A 20,556-nucleotide genomic window follows, 5' to 3' on the forward strand; every position below is an offset into this window, starting at 1 on the left:
TACAACACTCCTAGGATAGGTCCATTTAACTCTTCATCTTTTCATCATATTTCCAACTCTTTACTGCTCTAACTTGAGATAAGAAATTTAAATAAATACCAACAATGATTTATTCATTTCAAAAAGTCAGAAAAACCTGTTATTTTTATTCCATCTTCATTAAATTAAGACCAGCTCCATGACATTTTTCTGTCTTCACATCTGACCCTAACATATCCTTACAGCCTTAGAGGAAGAGCGTGTATATTAACCTTCCCCTCTAACACCAGTACAAACTGAGAGAACTTGCATTCACACGTAATCACCTTTGTCAACAAAATACTCATATTGTCCTCTTTTCCAGTACAAACTCAGATAATGTCAATTACTAGCCATGAGAAGCAAAGGGCCTGAAATCCTGAAGATGATAAAAAAGGTTTTGAATAACTGTTCCAGAGATTTTGCCAGGACACATGAAATTGAGGGGGTGGGGGAGCTGAAGTTGAAAATGACCAAGATTAGACAGCTCAGTTGAGAATTTCTGAGACAATATTTTTTTTAGACACAAAAAGAAGAGCTGAGAAAGGATACAGATGAAACAACCTTGCCTAGCACCATCATCATTCTCCTCTAAAGTCTCTTCAATATCACTGAATCCCTTTCCCCATATCTGGAATGCAGTCTGCCAATGAATGCATCAGTTATGGTTCATTAACAAAAACAAAAGTCACTCTAGGTTTTCCAGAGAACAAGGATTTCGATATGGAAATCAAAACTACACAGCTGTTGAACCTGCCTAGGAATGAAGGCCAAGAAGTTAATGCTGTTCTTAGCCTACGGAACAAAGAGACAAGGGTTCTCAAAGCGGTCATTAGGAAGCTGCTGTGAATTCCAAGAGTCTAGGGGAATCTGCCATCAATTATCTCAGCTGCCTACTGCATCAAGTGGTCATTTAAGAGGAGTTTAACCCAGCAGCCACTAAGACTTTCACATCTGCCCATGTGCTTGCCAATAACTCTGCTTGACAATAATGGTTTCTAACACTCTTCTACCTTTCAAATCTCACAAATGTGTATTGCTAGGGTTGACTCTAACCTAGAACTTTTAAGGGGAAAGTATTGCAGTAAATGAAGGAGCTGATCTATTCCCTTTAATGTTTTAAGCAAGTGTATGTGCTTTTTTTACATTTACATTCTTATAGTTACATATAAAACATTTAGGATTTAATTACAAATCTTTTAGGTTATAGTTTTTACATAACATGATAGACTCCTACAGTTTAAAATATATAATCAAAACAGAGCACACAAAATAAATTATACAGTATTAGCCTAAATAACATCCTATTTTTATGTCTGTTATGCATAATTCATTCTACTTTTTGGTCTTACTTTTATACATATGAACAAAGAAAAATTACTCGAGTATAGTAGCAATGTATCATAAAAAAGAGCACTAGAGTTAAGGAATCGGGGTTTTAGTCCTAGTTTTACTATTAACCAGTTACTTGAATCTGTATAGCCATTTAATCTGTGCTTTAAAGCGAGAGACATAGATTATATACATCAACTCAAATATTATTTTAATAAATATGTTTGTAAGAACTAAATGCCACACACTACAATATAAATTAAGAATGCAGAAATGATTAAGAGATGACCCTTGACTATAAGAAGCTGAACGATTCTAAAACACTCTTCCATTTCTTACAGATTGTGATCTTACCATATTGATATCACAACTTCATCAAGTTAATACGCCAAAATGAAGGCTTAAAATATTGCAAAAAATAATGATACTCTTATCAATATGTAATTAACTAATGGGTGCATATTTTCAATACACTCACATCTCATAAACTAGCTACTTATCTACTTACATAGACACACACATACTCACACACACACTGCAATAAATGAGAATTTCCCTAGGAACTCTAAAGAATAAGCAATTAAATTATTTCCTTCTCAAAGTGACCATTTAACCTCCATTAGATGCAGAGTTTATGGTAGGAATTAAAATACACTTCAGTATGTTTAAAATAATAAACAATTTTTCCAACCTGGATTAATAAATATATTTGTTTTTAAAAATATGTTAGTCATAGCCAATAAAATGTAAAGATATTGATACTGTTCCAAGACTAAGACTAGTTAGTTTCTCAGATTTATATAGTACAAAGAAAAGAATTTTTTTAATTATATTTGGAGATTACTTAATTAAATAAATAGTAATTTCCCTACATTTCAATGGAGACTAAGTAGGAAAATTTATAGCTATATATAAGTGTATGAATTTTATAAACATAAAAAAGGAAGTAAAATATTTGTTAAATGAAAGCAAATTTTCTTCATTACAGCAGACCAGTAAGATCAGCTCATCAGCTAGAGCTCACTTTTGTGCCTTTGTGTTTTCCAGCATGAAACTATTCACCCTATTCACAATTACCTAATTAGTGTTCTGTTACGTCCACTAGACTTCAAATTTTGAGCCAGAAAAGACTAACATACCTTTTACTTCTAATATTTATTCAATCACTCAATATTTATTTATGTGCCAGGTATGATTCTGGCTGTTAGGAATACAACAGAGCAATGACACATTAGGTCTCTGCCCTCAAGAAGCTTTCTTTCTAGTAGGGAAGACAGACAGTAAGCATATAAACAAATTAAGGTAATTTCATATAGTGGTAAGTCTTATGGAAAAAAACTGAAACTGGGTAAAATTACAAAAAGTGACTGAGGAAAGCTACTATCAACAAGGAACGTCTCTCTAAAAATTGCATTTGAACTAAGACCTGAATAACATAGTTACACAATATGTATCCCATTTATATAAAATATACAGCTTTGGTGGAAATGTTTTGGGTATTCTCATTAAGTTGCTACTGTTTGTTTGTTTTTTTTCCCTTCAGAGTTGTTATATAAAATATAACTCTACTGAATTCTTAATTGTCGTTTTATTAAATAAAGGGTTTTTTCTAGGGTAGTTCATCTCTAGAACTCATCTAAAAGCCATCTACTAAGACTTTTTCACATGCTCCTTCCTTTCAAAAGATTTCATGCTTCCAAACTGAGTAAACTAAAATTTACCATATTTGGTAAATACCTCATTGTATTTTATCTCAGTTGAAAGTCAAAAGAAAAATAAGCAGACTAAATCAGAACAAATGAATACTGGTTTTACAATATTATCAAAAACACTTACATGCATAAGATTGTTAATACAAATTAATTTCTAAAATGAGTAACTTAAAGCCATACATGAAAGTGAGGTAAAAATTTTCAGAGTGCTCAGGAGAACACTGGATATTTTGGAAGGCAGCTATACTCACCACTATACCACTAATGCAGAATAATGGATATTTTGAAGGAAGGTCAACTTAATGATGGCCTTCTTCCTTACTGCACTTCTTCCCTAGGTAATCTTAGCCATTTCTAACCAGAAATATCTTTAATACTCCCTAAACATTAAATTTTAAGAGGACAGGCAACCTGGATCTAAGGAGCTGGTACTTAGTAGGTGCTCAATCTGCTGAATTTAAAAACTGATTAATTCTCCCTTAGATTATCTATACTTTTCAAGGTTTGCTCTCTCCTACACTCAAATCCATTGATATGCTAAAAACAGTCTAGTTCTTCTCTTCCCCTGCAACTCCCAAGGCAGTAAAATAGCACCTGAAGTAAAACAGAGAAACTGCTTTTATTAGAACTATAATTTAGCTCTATTATATGTTAATTTGGCTTTTGTTGTTGGACTTCATACTATTGTTTTTAAAATTACTTTGGCAAAAATGTGCTTTGAGTGTCAAAAACTTTAGAACTAAACATTTAGAACAAATCTCTTTGTAAATTATAAATCTCTTTCATTAATTATTTGTAATCTGTATTTTAGCATTTATTTATGATCAGATGGGAAACACTTAATAAGTAAAAGAATATAATGACAATTTGTATACTTCTCTAAATAATCATAAAGTATTTAACAACATTTAACTTAGAAGTATCTGTATTACTCCTAAGTCCGAAGAAGTAATACATTTAACATTCTAGGACAGAGATGGGGAGAAAAAAGGAACACCTTCATTCCCTGAAGAATTAACACTAATTTTGAAAGTTAAGTAGAATATAAAGTGAATATAGTAAGCCTTTATAACACAGGAAATATATTCCATTACACTGATAAATAAGAATGTTTACTATAAAGAAAGTCTATTATTAATCGTCCTTAGCAAGCCGTTTGAGTCCTTTTTAAAAATCATGCCTTAGGAAAACTGAATTCAGTATTAAATCCAGCAATCACTTTGTTCTAGAGATTATGGAACTTGCCTGAAGCATGTGAATCATACTGTAGATACTGATTCATACTGGATTTTAGTAACCATGATTTCTGAAATTGGGATGACTATTGTTACTATTACTTAACATGAAATTGGGTTTTTTAAAAATATGCTTTCAGGTAGAGTACGTGACAGTATTAAAGCTATGTTAGAAGAAAGGTAATAATATTTTATTCTAAGAATACTCTGACCAAACAATGATGAAATCTGCTATCAATTATGCCAAAATATTCAAATATTCTGTCAAGACAATTTTTACCAATTATATCATTAATTACTTCATATACACCTTCTTTAAATAAAACTGCTATATTTCTTAGACACTGTATTTTTGGGGGAAATGAAGAAAATCTATGAAAATGTTAAGTATTGTATCTTTAATCTCTATCTTCGCTACTGGGCTTTATAAGCATTTATTATGATCAGATGGGAAATACTTAATAGGTAAAAGAATATAATGACAATTTGTATATTTCTCTAAACAATCATAAAGTATTTAATGATATTTAACCCATAAATTTTAATTCAGAAAAAAATGGAGCAATTCACCTAAGATCTTATATTTTACCTAATACTTCAAAGACCATGAGAAATTAAGAGGCAAAATCCAGAATTATGCCTGTTTTTAGAATAAAATGTATTTGTGTTATTATGTAGTGCCTTAAGTTTTACTCCTACGTATCAATCAATCTCTAATATATAACAATATCAGTATATATTTACATTCACTTTGTATTTACCTAATATCTATTCACTTCACTTCTCTTTATTGAAATTTAGGTTGCAGCAATTATTTTTTCTTTCACTATATTGAACTAGTCTTAACTGGAACTAGTTTATAGAAAATCACATACAGTACAGTAGAAATTGACAGAACAGTGTAAATCATCCATTATGGAAAAAAAAATTTAAAAAAAAAGAAAATGACATACAGAAATATCCTACATCTACTTTAATTAGTAGCATTTCTTTCTTATTGCTTATAATTTTTTGTGTTTTGGACTAACTATTCAATCTATATCTCATTATTTTAGCTGTATATTCACACCTGACACTTCATTGTAAAGGTTAGTCTAATTAGGCACAATCGTTTGAGTGAGAAACTCTACCAAGTCTCTTTAAAACTCCTAAAATCCTAAAAACTTTAAATTTCCTAAAATTCTTAAAAATGTCTAAAAATCATATTGACTGATAGGAAAACTCCAAATAAAAAAGTTTTTTCCTAATTAGAGCCACTTTTGACAATTCCCAAAGGTAAGCTCAATTGATACACTGTATATTAATTCAAGATGTTTTTTCCATTAGTTTCTATTTTAATATTTACAAACGTTAACATTCTATATAGTTTGTGTTATTATACTACTTACAATACTGATCATATACACTATAAAATAATCATCTAGTTTCTGAAAATATAATCCAGTAAACATTTTGAAAGAATTCACAGGGACACTGAAAGGTTACATGGAAACTTGAGCTTGAATATTCATTTAAACTACACATATCTATGCAATTTTTAAGAATCATAATGATATGATTGAGAAAAGTGAATAATTTGAAGATTATTAATTTCTATAAATTCAAATATATGACACTACAATTAAGCACTGACTATATAAAATCTCTTTATAATGTTTATTAGTAGAAATTATTAAATAATTATCATTTTATAAATAAAAGAATAGAAATGACATCTGAATAATCAATAATCTGAAAAGACTGCCAGCTTCTTAAAAGCTAAATAAAGCATGACATTGCTAAATAAATTGAAATGATACTTCATTAATTCAATTACATGATGCTAACCATATAAACATAACACTGCAATCAAATTCTGAAAGTTGAGGCTGTTAAGACACATTAAATCAAGGATTTAACAGAAGCATACAATCCTGAAAAACATTATTCCTACAAAAAGGAATTCTGACAAATCAATTTACATTCATCATAAAATGTGAAAAAAAATCAACCTTTTTTACATTATACAGTATTCAATACATTTATATAGTTTTACCTTTCGCTCAATCAATGCACATCTGTCGAGAGTGAAGCATCATGTTGACAAAAATACATTAACATTGTGCCAGGCAGTGCTTTCATTTAATCCTTCTAGCTTTAGCAAAATCATAGGAGCCATCCTTAATCAGATGATTTGAATGTCTCTGCTGGTTTACAATCATTTTATTTCAAAACTCAATTACTAAAAATTTACACATAAAACATAACTCATTCACAGATGGAATCATAAAGCCCTCTGGTGATAGGCCTGTTAAGAAAAAGGTTATTCTTTAACGCTGTTACTATGTGGCTGTATATAGCTCAGGTCAAGTAAGAATGTACCCTGTAAGGAGGATTATGGTACTTAGCTGATTAGTGCCTCACAATACTGAACACCAAATGCACCCTACATCCAAGACACTTCTGGGCCCTATACTTAAAATAGACAAATTCAGAAATGTGTAAACCATGTTCTACAGTATTTCTAAAATAACAGGATTCGCTGTGTTTCTTATTGATAAATCTACTGCACTGCTTTCACTATAAAATGGAGACTAATGGTAAAAGACGGTGATAGTTTAACATTCTATCATTTCTTTTCAATTACTCAGTAAGAAGTTTCTTAATCTTCACTAAGAAGAGACCTAAAGGTGTAACAAAACACGAAGTAGCAGTTTCTGTAAAAATTTAATAAAAAAGTAATGTGTTCCATGAGCTGAGAGTTTGGCTAGACACAAGTTTAAATCAATCTTTGCTCACTTAATTTATCACTTAATCTCTCAATGCCTGTATTCAGTCATTTAAAAAACTAAAAATTAGGAAAAAAAAAAAAAAGATAACACCATGGATTCCTTGCTACCAAAGCCAATTACTTAGATGTTAATATTATACTTCTCAGAATTACATATAAATGATCCCCAACACAGAACTGAGAAAAGGTCAGTGTTTGAAGAGCAGAGAGAGATGCAAAAGTATGTTGTGTTTTGGTCCCCTGAATTTCAAGTTTAAATGAGGGTTTAGGAATATGTTTTAGCACCATTCAACTACTTATGTAGTATTCATCTATAGAATTCTCTCTATAAAATGAAGTGTAGATCTTGGAAACATTGTGTGTGGGCAGAGACAGATAAAGTCATTTTTCATCCTCTAAGATTCCTAATAAAGACTTGATTATTCAAACAAAAATGCAATAAAAATTCAAGTTGACTTGTTTTTACAGGAATATTAACCAACAGTGAAATAATAAAATTCAACCACTTAGACTACACAGTTCATATCAAGCTGAGAAAAAAAATTTTTTTGCATAATATTCTGATTCTTCCAAGCTGGTAAGTCCAGATGATTTCAGAAATAACATTATGGCTGATAGCTACTGTCTTCTTAAATTTTCCTTCCATTCACTTTTACCACCTCAGTGCTCGTGGCAGTGTTTTCCCAACCATCAGGCACACTCTGCTGCCCAACCTCTCCTCTGCCACTTCCCCTGCTTCTAGCTCCTCTTATTGTCATTCGTATCATTTCTAACACCATCACTGCTTTCCCTCTACTTTCTACAGATCCTTCCAGGTTTCCAATTTCTTCTTCCCAATCCATTGAGAGTTATATTGTCCTTTTATGACTATTTCCCCCATTTTAAACTTTTTACTTTGATGACTTTTTTTCAATTATTCCCTAGTTAAGTATTTCCCATGCATTCAAATTTATAAAGGCCCAATCTGAGTGTTGAAAAGTTTTCAAGAGAATATTTTTAGTATCCATTGACCACTTCAGAAGTACAAAATAACAAAAAGATTATATGAAACCAGTATCAGCCTAAATTAATTTTTTTTTTTTTTGTCTTTTTGCCATTTCTTGGGCCGCTTCCCATGGCATATGGAGGTTCCCAGGCTAAGGGTCTAATTGGAGCTGTAGCCGCCAGCCTACGCCAGAGCCACAGCAATGTGGGATCCGAGCCGAGTCTGCAACCTACACCACAGCTCAGGGCAACGCCGGGTGCTTAACCCACTGAGCAAGGGCAGGGATCAAACCGGAAACCTCATGGTTCCTAGTCGGGTTCATTAACCACTGCGCCACGATGGGAACTCCTAATTTTATTTTATGCATGACATTTTCAACTTTCATTTGAAAGATGAAGACCTTGTATATGCAAATCTCCAGAAAATGATGCACAAATAATGCTCCTCTCTCCCCACCACCCCTCCCAAAATTGACATGTCAAAAAAAGACACAAAGACTAGGAATCATTCTGTACTAGAAGGTAATTTAAACCTGTAGTAATTTTATTTCCCCTTCTTTAATGTGCTCTAAGTCTATGGCAGCCTTAAACAATCATACAACAACAACAAAATTCAGTCAAATCGATACAAGTACAATGAGCAAGACAGAAGAAATAGAAGGGAGGGTGGAAATAAGGTTAGCTAGCAACTACCTTCCATAATCATGAGAGAAAGCCACTAGAAATTTAGTCTATTCTCCACTGAATACTTTATATTCTTTTAATATTACAGTCCTTTATTGAACTTCAATTATTGGTTTCATATAATTATTCTACTCTCTCCTCTTGTTTAAATTTGCTCCAAAGAGACAAGAGACTTTTGATTATCGCCTGCAACTCTAGTTAGAGAAGAGAAATATCTTTCTATAAAATGAAACAAACATATCTAGAAATATATACCAACTTTAAAAGGAGATGCCGCTTATCTGCAAATCGATCATGTGTATAATTAATTTTCATCTTAAGTGTTTATTTCCTGACTCAGAAAAAGAATCATATGATGTTTTAAAACACAGAAAGTACGGACAAGTGGTTCTAAGGTGAAGCAGCATTTTCCATCTCAGTTAATGAAAATTCTTTCCTTCCAGCTGCTCATCCAACCCAGAAGAAATTCTGCTGTATCTACCTTCAGAATATATCCAGAACCCAAACACTTTTTACCACCTCCACTAGTAAGCCCGGTGAAGTCACCATGATTTCTCATATGAATTACTGAAAATTTTCCTAACTGGTTCTGTCTCCCTGCTTCTACTCTATCCCCTTTCAGCTCAGTCTCAACACAGCAGCAATAATGTACATCAGATCACATCATTAAAATGCTTGAAACCCTTCAGTACTCCTCATTTTGCTTTCAAGGCCAGTAGGATCCAATGTCCATTACTCTGGCCTCCTCCCCAGCTACTCACCCCTGGCTCACTTAGATCCAGCCAAACTGGCTTCCCTAGACATTTTCACTTGAAGTCCATTGCTCTGGCAGCTCTCTTTACCTGGAATGCTATTCCTCCAAATACCAGTAGAGATATCTTTAGTCTTTTTTTTTTTTTTGCTTTTTAGGACTACACCTGCAGCATATGGAAGTTCCCAGGCTAGAGGTCGAATCTGAGCTGCAGTTGCTGGCCTACACCACAGTCACAGTAGTATGGGTTTCAAGCCATGTCTGCAACCTACACCACAGCTCATGGCAATGCTAAATCCTGGCCGCCAGGGATTGAACCCTCATCCTCATGGATACTAGCTGGCTCGTTACCACTGAACCACAAGGGGAACTTCCAACATATCTTTAGTCTTGTAGTCAGTACAGACCTTTTTCAACCCTGCCCTCATCTCTCACTTTCTCAAGATGAAACATGATCTCAAGGAGGCCTACCCTGAGCACCCTTTTTAATACTTCAATCTCCATCTCCAGCCTTTGCCCTACCAACCTCAATCCCCTTAACCTGCTTTACTTTTTAATCTTTTTCATGATGTTTATCATTTTCTAATTACGGTGTATTTTTTATTTGTCATGTTTACTATTTCTTCATGTGTAAGTTTTATAGGCTGTTTTGGTCACTTTATTCCCAAATAGCTGGTATACAATAGGTACTGGAGAAGTATTTATTGAATAAGTAAATAAAGCTACACAAACAAGGAATTTTTTTATACTATGATAAAAATAAATGTCACCTATCTACAATCTAAACTTAACAGGGTTAGCCAAAACTCACACCACTTGGGTTTTTTTTTTTGTACTTTACTTTGAAAAATAAACTGACAAATCACTCAAAATGCTACTCTCTAGTGAACAAGCAAAAAAACGTGCTGTCAATGCATGAATTTTGAGAATACTGACCTCTTCACTCTCCTAGTTACTAAATCTTTTCTTGTGCAATTTTGTTGATTTTTAAGATTTATTTATTGATTTAAGTGACTTTTTTATGCATTGCTGACATAGGGAGAGGTGAGGAGTCAAAGAAAAGCTATCCTTTGATAGGAGAACAGAAAGAATAGTTGAAAATAGAGCTACTTCTGTTGATTAGCCTGCCACTAATCTTCAATAGAATATCACTCAATTAAATTATTCTAGAATGTGACAGCTATAAAGAAAACACTTTCTAAACAAGATTTTTCCTGGAAGAGAATTCCTGATAACCAAATCAATACAGTATGGTTTGGAGCAGCTGCTATGACAAAATAAAAACAAATAAACAAAATATATTGTACTTAAATGTGAGACCTTCATTATATCAGTATTTGTGGCAACAGAAGTTTTCCTGTATAATTCCTATATTCTTACATACCAATAAATACCCACCTAGCATGTTATATATCTTGACACAAAGCTGAAGGAACTGACACAAAATATTTCTAGATGATCTGAACATTCAGATCTGAAGCAGTTAAATTAATTAAACAAACCAGATTTCTCTTTCAGTTAACAGAATATTCTTTCTCACACAGAGAAAACATCACCTAACATCTGCATGCCAGCACAATATGTTGATGTTACTTAGTTATCTATACCAAATATTGCATTGCTCCAAATTATGCTTCAGTCACCCCCACTGTTTACATATGCAGTATATTCTCTGGAAAGGAGATACTGTTGATACCTTAATTCTTCAAGATCAGAAAAAGACTATCACATGGAGTCTTCAGCAGACTGTCTTCAAAAGTGGTTGAAAGTAATATATAATTTTATCATCAGGCACCACTGTTTTCACTCTATTCCTTATCACAGAGAGTCTACCTAAAACTCATATAGCAACATGGTTTTAACATTGAAACATGATGGATGGAGTTCCCATCATGACTCAGCAGTAATGAACCCGATGAGTATCCATGGGAATACGGGTTCAATCCTTGGCCTCACTCAGTGGGTTAAGGATCTGGCATTGCTGTAAGCTGTGGTGTAGGTCACAGACCCGGCTCAGATCTGGCATTGCTGTGGCTGTCTGTGGCTTAGGCTGGCAGCTGCAGCTTTGCTTCGACCCCTAGCCTGGGAACTTCCATAAGCCACGGCGTGCAGCCCTAAAAAGAAAAAGAAAAGAAAAAGAGGGAGAAAGAGAAAAAACATTATGGAAAATCTAAAAAAAGTTTTGCTGAGGAGATGATGAAGACAGTATTGTACCCAAAAGAGCAAACTTCCATAAAATATCATCTTTTTAATAATTCTGTTCTTTCCTTGAAGTAGTTCTCCCTTCGAAAAAGCTCCATTAGCCTCTTATCAGCTTGTGCCCCAACACTCCTCTACAAATTCTCTTGGTCAGAGATATATTAAAGCCAGAAAAAAAAAAAAAAATAAAGTGTGCTGTTTGCTGGAGGTAGGCCCCAGAGAAGATGAGACAATGAAATGGAAGCCACTGGTGAGGCTGAGCTTTGTCAAAGAAAACTGTTAAATTTCAAGAAGTATTTTTCTGTGGTTTGACAACATTTAAAACATAATGTTCTCTTTTAAGCACTACATTAAAATAAGGCTATCAACTAAGAGACATGTCTGAATCTATGAGGACTGGATTAGGACTTTCTTTGAATGCAGGCATGTTTTGTAAAATAAATTCCCTCAGATAGGAATTCCCTAGTGGCCTAGTGGTTAAGGATTCAGCATTGTCACTGCTGTGGCTAGGGTTACTGCTATGACTTGGGTTCAATTACTGGCCTGATATGCCATAGGTGTGGCCAAAAAAAAATCCTTTAGCCAAATCTCTAATTTTATCACTTTTATGGCAAAGTTTCTTTAGCAATTTCTAAAGGAACTGACAAAAATAATACCACACAGTGAAATTACTTACTTAACCTTTAATTTATGCCTAGTCTCAAAGAAGGCATTAGGTAACAGGCTGAAAATAGGTGAATTTTTAAGTCACCTAAGCTCTTCCGAATGAAGGAAATAGGAAATTATCCTGTGAACATCTGTCACTGGAATCTGTCATCTATTTCTCTTCTTTCTTCGAAAGGAGGCAATGTCTTCCCCATTCCCAGCTTTGTAGATGGTCTGATCTAGACTCACCTGTCCTAAGGATGAGCCATGATTAGAAGAGTACTATCCCTGCATGTATCATCTCTGTTCATAATGACCACAGCACAATGACCTAGGCTGGTCCAATCACAATGACTCTTAGGGACATCTGCCCACCAGCACTGACAGATTTTTTATTTTATGATTGAAAATTCATGTAACTCTCAGAGCTACTGAAGTAAATTTTGGGTAATGATTTGGGATAGTCTTCCCCCGATGGAGTTAATATCCACTTAGAGACAATTAAAAATACAAATAAAGAACTAACATAGTATTTTACTATACTTCAAAAAATAAAAAAACCCGAACAAACTCATAGAATAGGAGATCAGATTTGTGGTTACCACAGGTGGAAAATGGAGGATGGGTAACTAGATGAAGGCAGGCAAAAGTTACATACTTCCATGAATAAAGAATATGTCAGGCAGTTACTTAATTAAAATATTATGCTATTTTTTCTGTATTTTATTGATGTCTGTAGTATTTGTCAGCCTTTCAAATTTATGACTTCTGTGATTTATTTTCTCTTTCTAAATAATACTGACTTTTGTACCTAACGTTGAATTTGTGATTTGGATTTCGTTTCTTCAAAAGGGTCACACAAATTTGATAACCTTTAGGCCCCACACATCTGGGCCTACTTGTGGTAGGAGATGAAAGATCATCAAGATTTATAGATGTATTCATGCTTTGGGTAGGTAATTTAAAAAGCATTTTTAATAATAAAAAATGAGTTATGTGCTTTTTTTTTTTTTTTTTTTTTGTCTTTTTGCCTTTTCTAGGGCTGCTTCTGCGGCATATGGAGATTCCCAGGCTAGGGGTCTAATCGGAGCTGTAGCCACCGGCCTACACCAGAGCCACAGCAACGCGGGATCTGAGCCGCTTCTGCAACCTACACCACAGATCACGGCAACGCCAGCTCCTTAACCCACTGAGCAAGGCCAGGGATCAAACCCGCAACCTCATGGTTCCTAGTCGGATTCGTTAAGCACTGCGCCATGACGGGAACTCCAAGTTATGTGTTTTTAAAAAGTTACAAACTTCCAGTTATAAGATAAATAAGTGCTAGGGATGTAATGAACAAGATGATAAATATAATTAATGCTGCTCTATCTTATATATGAAAGTTATTAAGAGAATAAATCCTAAGAGTTCTTGCCATAAGGAAAACTATTTTTCTATTTCTTTAAGTTTGTACCTATGAGATGATGAATGTTCACTAAAATTATTATAATTATATCATGATGTTAAGTCAAATCATCATGCTATACACCTTAAACTAATACAGTGCTATATATCAATTATATCTCAATAAAAATAGAAAAAATATAAAAATAAATAGAAAGAAAGAATCATATCCTGAATCACATTATATGAGGGTCAGGACAAATACTCACCTAATGCAACATGCCCCTCTATAATCTTGATTCATGTAAATCAATAAGTTCCCTTTATTTGTTAGGCCAATCTCAGCTGAGTGTTCTGTTACTTGCTACTGAAATCTTGTCTGGAAAACTGTGATAAAGACTCTACAGTCTGTGTAATACTTTCTCATCAGCTGCCATGATGTCTATGAACTCCGTTTCTATGGGAAGTAGTTTCTCCTGTGTGAAAGGCAAGCACACTGGGACCCTTATGTATCCTGTACTCAGGTACTACCTCCGTAAAGTAGTTTTACATTAAAAACAATCATTTAATGAGATAAAAATCTTTTCTGGGATCAAAAATCGCAAGGTTGGCTATTTAATATTAAATTTCGTATGCTAATTATGATAGTAGACTGATTCTATTTAAGACTAGAAAGCAATAAAAACAAATCATGTTCAACATGTCTCAAGCAACAGCAACAAGCTATTTTTTAAGTCACATTAAACTACCCCACCCAACTTCTAAGCTAATTCAGAAATACATAAGTGGTAGCAGATAGCAAATGAAATATTACTTCCATTACTAATAAAACTGAAATTGGAAGGTTGATCTATATCTATGTAAAAGTCCTAACACCAAAGCCTCAGGATCATACGATCACACTTATTCATGCTCAGATGACCCTAACACTATATTATAACCTGTTCCTGTAAAGCTTAAGGCAGGATCAGAAGAGGACACATGGTCTGAGCAGCTTGTTCCCAAAAGAAGGAGGAAGGAAAAAGAAAGTGCTGCTTATGCTCATTTCCCTATCTCCAAAGACATAGTAAAATAGGGAGTGGAGGGAAGCCAGGAATATTATTTGTTATATTATGCTATGTGCAGCATTCTCCACGTAGAAGGAAACCAAAATCCTAGAACATTTAAGTCTAGAATTGTGTTAAGTAGCCTTACTGAAAATAGGACTTCATGATTTAGGGTTCAAAATACACTTTGCTTAAACTGTTAAGTTGATAGGACAGTAGTAAGGAATTACAGTTTCAAAGAATTCATAGGGGTGAACCAGGACAAAAGGCAATACAGAATGTGGCAGACATTGGTTGTAGCAATGTCTGGTTGTGTCTTCTCTTTCATACAAATAGAATCAATTTTATTCAGGTCAACAGTGTGATTAGTCTAAAAAATTACTTTCCAGGCCCTTTTATGGTTAGGGGTGGTTATGTAACAAAGTTCAGGCCAAAAATATTTAGATAGAAGTTTATTTAGATAGATGTTTATTAAGAACAGCATCTACAATCTATTTCTTCCCTAAGTAGGAGATAGACTCATCTGGCACACACCTTTCATACTTTGCCATTCTTCCTTTTGGGCTGGAACATGGTCCTACTCCCTATAACTCAGTAGCCCTCTTTTAACCATAAGTTTGAGAACCACATGTTGTGGATTGCAGGGCAATAATTTAAAAAGAAAAAGAAAAAAAAAATAAAAGAAAAAAGGAGAGTAGGTCTCGATTCCTTCAATAAATCTATCTCCAGACTTGTTTTTATATGAAAGAAACATTAACTCCTTCTTTATCTAAGCACCGTAGTCATGAGATTTATGTTACATACTGCTAAACACAATGGTCACTGAGTCCAGAGAGAGATTTTTCTCTAGGAAGAAGTCTAAGGCATCTGGGGTCTTTAGCAACCTGGGTATTTCATTAGAAAATAAACAAGTAAATAAGGTGCTACCATAGGTGAAAAGGTCTAGGAAGAGAAAACACATGGTGGTTTATCTAATGAATATAAGCCCAGGGGAGAATGATTTCAAATGAAAGAGGCAGAATAGTATAGTGCAGGTCTTATTTCCTTAGCCAGTGGTACACTGGAGCCAAGAGTCTATTGTAAACATCTCCTCCCAATTCTATGTTCAGTGATGTCACACTGGCAGTTTAAAAATCAGTCATATTGACAATATTTACATCATGAAAACTGGCAAATGCTAGAAACAGGATTGTTTTCTGTTTTCCTTTGGAGAGGTGTCAAATCTCTACCAGCACACCACTGGTTATACCCCAATGCTCAGCTAAACAAGAAACTAAAAAAAAAGTGTAGTGATGAGTCAAAGAGCTATTCACTATTCATCTGAGACTTCATTAATGCAAAGAATACCTATTAAAGCCTGACATTTAGCAGGAATTCAGTCACTCTTCTGAGAAAGGAAGAGAGAATAAAAGAATTCTTTCTCAATGATAACTACAGAGTTAATTTTACTTTTCAAAAGAACTAAAATTAGGAAAACAAACTCCTTGGGTTTTAATTTAATGATACCTGAAAATCTCTACAATTCTTTGAAGATGACATTCTACACACTCTTTTGTTTGAGTTGCATATCGTGACAGAGTTTAAGTATATTTATAATATCTGAACATGTTGGAGCTTCTAAAAAAAAATCTTAGTATTATTTCCAAAGATCCAATGGTCAGAGTAATGACAGTAGACAGGGAAAGAGGGTGTCAACATGCATTTAAAGTTCTCCTCAGAGAAAACCGAAAGTAGTTACCATGAGATGGCATTGAGATATCCACAATAAAGAACCATTCTCATTTTTTCATTATTCTAGGTTTTTATATTATGCAAAATCCCTTTACATTGTTTTATTTATTGGAGTTATTTGTACCATAATTCTTTGCACAAATAATTTGAAATGGCACAAAAAATAAAATATAGCAAATAGTTAAGTAGAAAATCTGGATCAAACTCAATAGTGGCATAAGAGGCCATTGATGAAAATTGATGAAGATTTAGAAGGCTCACATACCGTGCTCAACGTTTTAGAGCTTTCATCCTGTAGAAAAGGGGAGGTCATCAGATGTTTTGTATTAGCAAGTTAACTCAAGCAATAATCTGGTTAAACCAAGGCGCAGGACCAAGCCTACTCACAGGAAAATCAACTGGGTTATTCCAGTGACTCTAGTAAGAAACTATGAAGTCCTTAACTAAGGCTGTGGAAGGAAACAAAACCAAGCATAAGAAGGTTAAATCAGTGAAACTTTTTGATAGATTCGATAGAAGTACGAAAAAAGAGAGATACAAAGTCTGAATATGAATTTTATTTCTTGATGGACTAAATAAATAAGATTTAGAGCAGAGGAAAAGAAAAAAGCTTGTAGGAAAAAATATCATCCAATATGAATAAGTGTATTTCATAAATGGCATTCATTGCACAGTAAGAATCTGGCAGGGTTCCTCCATCACTGAACAAAAGAGAAGATATACTGACTAGACAACATGAGCATTTTTGTCTACTTGGTAAATTATATTTTTATAGTATGTGTGAGTGCTTGAATACCATGTAATGAAGAATATTTTAAATTATTGATTTTATCATTATTGTGCGTAGTGGTGGCTGTTGAGTGAAACTGAGTGCTGACTGTGTACCAGATAATGCTCTGGACATTTTAGATGTGTCTACTTACATTCCTCTTTCAAAATTATCCTATCCTCATTTTTCTGTGTAAACCGATCACAGAATGATTGACCTTGCCTAAAACCACATGGCCGGGAAATGGTAGAAGAATTTAAAACTAGTAAGAGAAACAGCTGCCCTGTAGCCATCAGCTTGCAGCTGGCCTTATAGCTTTTGGTTAGGCTTTTTTTTTTTTTTTTTTTTTTTTTTTTTGGCTTTTTGGGGCTGCACCTGAATCATATGGAAGTTCCCAGGCTAGGGGTTGAATAGGAGCTGCAGCTGCCAGCCTACACCACAGCCACAGCAATGCCAGATCTAAACCACAATCTAAACCACAGTTCATGGCAACACTGGATCCTTAACCCACTGAGCAAGTCCAGAGAATGAACCTGCATCCTCATGGATACTAGTCAGGTTTGTAACGTACTGAGCCACAACGGGAACTCCCTGGTTAGGCTCGTGTATGCCCCTGGCAGATAGACACAGAGTGTCACCATCTGATAAGAGCTTTCTGCAACTCTTAAGGAACTAGGCAAAAACAAGACCACAAACGGGTCTGAACAGAGATAAAAGCAAAGACCTGTGCAATCAAAGTAAGCAAACATTCCCCTCTCCTAGCAGCTGCAGTGCTACCACTGTTCTGTTCCTCCTGCCTCCTAGATAAAAATTAAGAATATATATGTATAATTGGGTCAAGGTGCTGTATAGTAGAAACTGACAGAACATTATAAATCAACTACAATAAAAAAAACTTTAAAAAAAGATACTCAAACTGGCCATGCCTTCTAACAAGCATCTAGTTCAACAGATCCCCACTTCTTTGAATCCTCTCCCAAACTACCTAAAACAAGTCCAAATCCTATAACAAGCTTCCCTTAACCCCTTCTGGCTAAAAATACCCCACAATTTCACAAGGTATGTGGCCTCCTTGCTACAGCAAGTAATAAGACCCAAATTTGTTTGACTAGAGATGCATTCCTGGTTGTCTTTGGTTAGTGGACAACACTAGCTCTTTGGGCTCCAAGGCTTCTGCCTTACACGCTATGCTGTAGGTGAACACTCCTTATACAAGAAAGGTACATGGTATCAGGGAAATTGTCAATCTTAAAGTCAACTGATTAGATGGAGAAACTAACAAATAAAAAAGAAAAACTAAAAAATAAGCACTTGCAGTTAAATGTTTAGCCTATATGCCTAATTTATAATAATGATGCATAGGATGTTATATGTTACATTAGATTTTTAATGTCTTACTCCATATGTACTATATTCATAACTGCTTATAAAGAATGACAATCTGATCACATTAACAAAATAATAGGCAGAGTCAGTTTTAAACCTAGCTCTGTGCTTAGTAGTTTCTTGATCTATTGATAGGAATAAGAACTGTAATAAAAATTAAACGACATAATAGATATTTAATGTTTAACATAAATGTCTTCCACACAGTAAATATTCAATGATGAAAGGCATTATTTCAGGATGTTTCTGCTTACTGGGAATTCAGAGGTCATATGGTATAAAAAGCAAATTTTCTATCCTTTACTTGAACCTAAAAGAAATGACAACTTTTTAAAAAGTTGCCAAACATATTTTCTCACATCTTTTACTCTACACCTAGTTTACCTCCTAGCCAGCCCTTTCCTTAGATCCCCAAAGGTCTAACAACAATGATGGCCATCAACACTTACTGAATATATATCTGCTAAATACTACACATAGCAATGTACCATACCATCTCGTTTACTTCCAACAACTCTATGAAGAAAGTTCTATCATAATAACTTTTGGGCAAATAAGGAAAGTGAAATTTAGATTATATAAAAGAAAACAATTAGGGAGTAACAGAGCCTGGTTCTGAGCCCAGTTTGTTTTACTCCAGAACCTGTACTCTTTAAGACACTCCCTTGCTTTATGTGTGCACTTTAGTGAGCTGTCTCAGCTTGGCAGGGAATAAATATGAAGTTTATTTTTCTCCAATCAGTGCCTTCAACTATGTTCTGTTGAATCTACCTTTTTCACATCGCATAATGACATCTAGAATAGCTTCAGTATAGCCACCTTCAATGATGTTGATTTTAGCTACAGGAAATTCATTGCGGTGGAGTCCTGTGATGTCTGAACATGCAGGAGACTGTACTTCTCATTCCTCTTCCCCAATGAGATAGGCTAAGGGATTAATCCTGTCCAATGAACTCTGGGCAGGCTAAAGTGGTAAAAACAAAACAAAACCACCCATCCCTAGTTCTGCAGTCTCTCCCTCTGACCGAAGATACTAAATAGTGTAGATGCAAGATGACAGAGTTGGTATGGCTGAACCAGATGGGAGGAAATTCCTCTGGAGAGTTACCTGTACCCACTGTACCACACTGTATCACATATGCGAGAGCAAGAAGTAAATAATTTATATGTTAAGCACTGAGATTTTAGAGTTGCTGGTATTTGCTAATAACCTTGACAATCATGAATAATACACATTCCTTTCTACCCAACACATGGAAATACAGGTCACTCTTCTGACCACACATCCCTACTCCCACTCTCTTCCCATTTATTTTTTCCTCTGTTAAAATAGGCACAAGGTTAGATAGATCAATGACTTGACTACCTAAGCAGTTAGCAAACCAGAGAATAGAACGCTATCGTCCCCTTCCTGATTAGAACCTCTAATGGCTACAAGCAACAGAGAAATTCCCTTCACTTGGTTTTTGGTGGAGAGGGATAGTATGGAAGCAGTGAAAAGGGGAAGAGAAGGCCAAAGCAATTCCTACAAGGCTTCAGATTCATTGTTTCATTTGTGTTCTTCCTCCTTCCTTTCCCAGTTCTCTTTCTTGTTATGGAAAGTGAAGGTTTCCCTGGGGGTGATGGCCAAAGGTACCTGCCAATTTATCCATATTGGAAAACCCTGAGCAAAAGTGTTGGATCCCAATTTTCGGCAAGACCTTTGTTTAAAGATGGGGTATTTGATGCTTTTTTTGTTGTTGTTCATATATTAGGTTCAATCTCTAATCCCAAAGCAACTGGAAAAGATCCACTTTAGTGTCTTATGTTATCACAAGCTGTCTGATAGCTTTGTAGAATCTGTAATATTTACTTGAGCTTATTCAATATTGAAAATTTCTTCAAGCCACAATTATCTAGTTCAACTAT

The 20,556-nt window shown here is 34.5% G+C and overlaps 1 protein-coding gene across 50 annotated transcripts in view; it reads right to left on the reverse strand.

Moving 5' to 3' along the window:
* RIMS2 (regulating synaptic membrane exocytosis 2) overlaps positions 1-20,556 on the reverse strand; it is a 617,675-nt gene that overhangs the window by 325,273 nt on the left and 271,846 nt on the right. The window lies entirely within an intron of this gene.

Source organism: Sus scrofa, chromosome 4 (assembly GCF_054392235.1).
Source record: "Sus scrofa isolate SSC_HxYL_T2T_F1_AM1 chromosome 4, Sscrofa_HxYL_maternal_Yorkshire_Landrace_v2.0, whole genome shotgun sequence".
NCBI classification, from domain to species: domain Eukaryota; kingdom Metazoa; phylum Chordata; class Mammalia; order Artiodactyla; family Suidae; genus Sus; species Sus scrofa.